The following is a 6,000-nucleotide window of genomic DNA, read 5'->3' as shown; positions in this document are numbered from 1 at the left end:
GTTTTCGACGGGAAGTGAAGTATACGTAATTTGAAACTTGTTATCAAATATAGTTAAACAACTGCTGAAAATATACAAGAAGACTTTTCAACGTTTAAACCTAAACACTTTCGTAATTAGCTCTCCTGACCAGGTTGAAAAAGACTTAAAGTTTGGTTGTCTATTTTAGACCGTTTTTATGCCACATTTGATGAAAAGCTTTTTACGGACGCTGCTACACTTTTCCTTTTTTTCTGAAGTGGAAAACTTTATCACATGACTTGCATGTTCTATCAGTTAGCTTTTTTAAAGCTTTTGTCGTTGCCTGTATATAATTATCATATCGTTTTTTACTCCATGGAGGACACATTTTATAGATTCGCTCTTACATTGATCTGTTCTTTAGATTTCTTCAATTTTCACTATTCTACCCTCCTCTTTTCTACATTTTTCGTCGGACCCCATGGCAGTCGTACCAGCTTGAAAACCAAACTCACGAGTTCTCCCGATGACAAGTAATTATTGATCAAGCCTGATATTTCAAATTCATTTCTCATAGAACTAAACTACAGAATTTTCCTCACAATGTGCGTGATCAATTCAGTCGTACCTAATCCTTTTCCTGCATGTTTTCATTTGTGTAAATGCTACATTTCAGTTTCTTAAAATCAGAGCTGCATGGAATTCATGCACATATAGGACTGAGAAGGTAATATGATATAGACTTTTGACTTGCTTTGGTTAAAATATATCGTTTATGCATGCAGCAATTATAATGGAACCTCGGAATTTGTAATCCAGTCAACGAGTATAGTCTTCACGTCTTATTCCTTTGTCACAAGAGCTTTTCTGTTGTCGTATGCAGTGAAATAATGCCGTTATAATAGCATTATTTCTATTATGGTATGGATTTCAAAAACGTTTGCTTAATCCTAGTTACGTCTTTCAAAATATTTTTTGTGACTTGAACCATTGAAACCTTTTCTGGTCAGTAGATAAAGGGTTTTTCTAGATGAGAAATGATGTTCTTCTTCCGTTCCAAGAACGTGGGAGAAAAACGGTCGAAAATCGATTCAATTTAAGGTGGTGTGATGAAGGTCATGATGAAGGTGTATATAAATTTTCTGTCAACAATCGTGCTTGATTCCAACCTTGTACAAACACTTAGCCGACTTGCGTTTCAGCACTCCGACAATGTTTGTTGCAGGTGTACTTAACAACTGTCTGCATCGTGAAGTCAAATGCCACCGTATCTAAGCCTCAAACGTGGTATACCACGCCATTCTCTTTTGCACGCGGTACAATATCCCCTTAGGAGCAATTCCTATTACTTCCGGTACGAAGACCCCACGATAGCCACGCCCTATTTAGAGGGGTTTGGAAAGTTTCAGTGTTCCATGTTAAAATAAAGAAAGGCAATCGCCAAAGTTTTTTGTTAAGTTTTGTAGTGTTCCCGAGTGAACCATGTTTTGATTTTTTTTCAGATCTGAGCGGACGATCTGAGCAGACGATTTTATACCGGACGCTGTTCATGAACGCTGAATAAAGGATATTCAGGTAGGAAATTGAGTGGTGCATACGCGTATTATTGCCTTGCCATTGTCGATAAACCGCATTGTCTATTGTTAGACAGAACAAGATACTATAAAATAAGGCCTATCATAGTATACACACCTAAAATAATTGATAGTCGTAAAAAATCTCTATTAGAATGTTTCCTATATTGTCCGTCGTCATCAACAGAGGTAAGCGTGTCTTCGACTGCCTCAGTTTACTGTCTGACAATTGCTCTTTTCTCCGAACAAAAATGCGGTTTTAAATCTTGAAAAGCACTTAAAACGTATGCAAATATGATTATCAGATCGTCAATTTTAAAAAGTCGCAGTTGCGAAGTGACTGCATTAAACGGTCGACCGTCTATTTGGAGGGCGTGTCGAACATCGCCCTTGGGTAATTAATAAGAACACGTGCAAAAAGTGTAGATTTAATACTGATCAAAATGCTGATCAAAATGCTGATCCAAACCGATTATCTTGTGTTCCACGTGCATTGTATTGATTTTGAACGATCGATAAGTTTTGCCAATATTGCTTGATGAATTAACTAGATTGCCATTTTCATAAAGGCAGAATCGCTTTCATCAAATTTGGAAAATCTGAACGCATTGGGTCATATGAGACTAATAGAAAGGCAGAAGTATATCCTCGCAGGATTACCAGTTGTGGATATACAGTAGCCATTAGGAATAAAATGACGGAATATTGGCACTTCGAGAAAGCCAATTAGCTTAGCCTATCGCTTCAAGAAAATCGAAAACAAGGCAAAGTTAAAGGTTCCAGGCAAATTTATATCTCAGCAAAGGCTGAACATTGGCAGAGCACGACGCATCTTTCGCTGATTCTGTTGAACGCAGCGTCCCGAATTTAAATCTGGAATCATTTTGACGAAATTTAGAAAAACTTTAAAAGGATCGTATCTGTAATGCTGAAATAGATATATTTCAGATAGCATATACCATAAGATTTTTTTTCTCAATTACGCTGCATAAAAATTATACAATCACTGATCAGTTGCATTGTAACTTCAATGTCAGTTTCTTGATATCCGTAAGATTATTCATTACTATTTTTCAATGATCAGGCTATTACTGCTGTACTTCGCTCAGCATGTGGACCAGTATGGTCCTAAAACAATGGCAAAATCTGTCAATGGCAGAAAAGCACACATGTATCGCTAGATTTAAAACCCGCGTCCATTTCAGTGATGCAGCGAGAGTGGTCTTGTTTGTCCACCCACTCGAAACTGTCCTTTTGTGAAGGTCTTTTAGTCACGTAGTAATTTTCATGAAAGAAACCTGCATGTGCTTCTATGGCTGCCAGCCATTTTCTCATTTTAACATGCTGAAAATCAATATGTACGTACACCTCACAATAACCCCACAATAACCTTAGGGGCAGCACACGAGGCAGCTTTTCCAATTTCCACATAACTCGTCAGCCATGCACTGTCAAAGATAAAAACGAAAACATAGGCATGTGCTTACGTTGATGGCTTCAATCTTTTGCTATTGCGTCATGATTGATCGGCCTTTTTGATAACGAGGATAATTAACCGATTAGACCTCGAAAGATGTATTGGAACCTGATGAGATTGAGACCGAGGTTTCCAAGTTTTAATCAAAGTTATTATTTTACCGTTAAACGCGATTTTACGCGAATTGGAGTTGAAATTTTGTCTTCCAAATAGGAACAGTGTACTGATCAATTGTACTGATCAGGACTTAAAAAGCAGATGACTGATCTGAGAGAAAATCCTGGATAGCGCATTTGCTCGTAAATGTGGCCTGAGTTTCAGGCCTTCGTGTTTTCTCGCCTTCGCGCAGACGGTAAATTCGGGCGGATGAAAGAAGGGCTTTAACATCCAACTGATTAGCACGCAAGAAATGAAGCCACGCAATGGCAATAGAGCTTATGCATGATGACGTAACAAGCTGTGACACCTGCAGGGAATTCTGGTCTTAGTAGTCACGGTGGGAAATTTTGAAGTTTGAATTTTTCGCAGTGACTACTAAACCCAAAATTTCCTGCAGGCGTCACGGCTTGATGCGTCATTATACATAAGGTCTATTATATTCGCTGTCGCCCCCCCGAAAGATTTACTAGTGAGGAATGACAAATATTGTCTGTTCACTAGTTGTCACTCCTACATACAGTCAAAGGGTGGGTTATACACTCTAATCCATATAGGTGTAAGGTATGGTCCGTCTATGGTTGCCTTGAAGGGTATGCTGAATTAGCATGGGTCATCTGTAACTGCACTTATCACAGATGGTGGTACCGTGGTAGTGGTACGGCAGGTGGTATGCTTATTATACCTTTCTGCACGATGTTATTATTCTGCATGATATTAATTGTCTGCCAAATCCCCCCTCGGTATTCAAAATATGAGAGGAATGAACAATATATGTTAATTATCATCCTAGAAAACGCAATACTTCCAGCTATTACAAAAATAACATTGGCAAGAGATTTAGTTTTTGCGACTGACTCAAGCTCTTTCGCACCAGCATTTTCAATCTACCAAAAGAATGGCTAAGTTTACTATGCATGTTACACCATCCCTGTATACCCTAACCACAGCAAGCAATGAATAACAATATCAAAATACAATATCTTACTTTCATACAAGGCAGCTTTACTGAAGTAAGAATTTCTCTCATTCGATCTCTTCACAATCCAGTGCAGCTGTGTCGTTGTAGTTCAGTCCGAAGTGAGTGAGTTATTAGTGAGAAGATGTTAACTGCAAAACAACCAAGCGTACTCGTTAGATTTCAAGTGTTAATTACATAATATCTTCCAACCGAATTGATTTATCATCTAAACACGTCGCGGCAAGTGCGTATTCCAAATGTTTGCACAATGGATCCAAAGCATCCGGACAGAATGGTGCCATTCTTGTCGCGGGTCGTAATTCATCAGTCGCTACTATAAAGATCAAGAAACGTGGTCTCATAGTTTCGTTGATGAGAGAAACAAACTGAACGCCAACTTTGTTTATTCTTTTTGGTGAAGTGATGGTTGTGTATCTAATCTCATTATTGTTCTCCAGCTGTACCGAGCTTGGGATCCACGCACCTGTATGATTAAAACATACATGCATACCTCAAAACAACCACTGAAAATGTCGAAGCTAGACTAAAGCTTCATGCAAACCTCGTTTCTAATGAATAAACAAGTGGAGAGCCAGAGGTCTTTATCCAACTTCTTTTTCACAGTTATCTTTCGTTGATAGGTATCTTCGACTTCTTTATCTTGTTACTACTCTAAACCGTGTGGTGTAAACTCAGTTTTAACACACTTCACACGGGGAAACCTAAACTATAAATCTAGTTTATTTATATCCCATAACCCTGATAGATAATCTGATTGTCCCCTCTTGTCAGTGACCAGTAACTCTAGGAGACTAGGAAGAACCTTCATTGATCCAGTGTTACAACAGGTGGAACCCTAAACTAAACTTTAGCCAGCTTTCTTTGAACTGGATAGCTCTACAGTTCGAAGCTGTTTTTCCTAGAGGTCTAGTAAAGATAATTTCGTATTGAGCAGTGTGTTACTACAGGAGGAAACCTTAATTGAACTCTAATAATTTGTATTCAGTATTCAGCTGACGACTCTATCGAGTAAGGATCTTACATTGGATCCAGTTTTACTTCAGGAATCAACTCAACTAACTTCGAATGTACTGGATTACTGGGAAGTGTAATGGTATTAAAATACCTGGAGAATATTGAACAATTAGAGCAGTATATAGTTTGTTTAGTTTAGTATCGAGAGCCGACGGCTCCAGGTCAATCCCTTCTAACTAATACGCCGCGTTAAGAGCGCATGTTCAGACAATGAACTGTTGCCTTTCACATTAATGACTGGCTCGCCTAGTGTAACAAAATTAATTTGGGATTATGATTAATGATCTATATATTTCAAATACATAATTAGCATCTTAACCCACAGGAATGCGCGCCAGGTGGATAATTATAATAATTACTGAACAAACTTTAATACGCGTTGAATATTATAAGCAGTTCAAACCAGACTATCACACTCGAATCACAGTCATTGCCACCTCTCTTGAGCGCCGTCAGATGTACGAATTTTCCTGGTATATGTTGTAGTTCAGTGTACTGGAATAGACGCGAGTTTTTACCCTTTCTTCTACGTGCTAATTCGATCTTGAGTAGTTCTGGCCAAACGAGAACCTTCTTCACTTCTTCACTTTCTGTACTAGTCTTAAGAATTTTTCTAATGGTAATCGGCAGTTGTCGAGCTGCAGTCATGATTCATGAGCATTATCGAGAATCATTGCTTTCCGTGGGCCAGTTCCTGGCTGCGAGTATCACTTCAACGTTATCACTAAAATAAAGGCTCTTCTTTAATCCCTCGTTGGAAATGAAGGCTTCATCTTAGTACTAAAGGTCATAAAATGAATTCAAGGGTTGTCAATGGAAATCAACTCAAATCTGGT

Source organism: Dendronephthya gigantea, unplaced genomic scaffold (genome assembly GCF_004324835.1).
Source record: "Dendronephthya gigantea isolate DGI-Jeju-01 unplaced genomic scaffold, DenGig_1.0 000073F, whole genome shotgun sequence".
NCBI lineage: Eukaryota > Metazoa > Cnidaria > Anthozoa > Malacalcyonacea > Nephtheidae > Dendronephthya > Dendronephthya gigantea.
Note: the sequence above shows the minus strand (reverse complement) of the source record.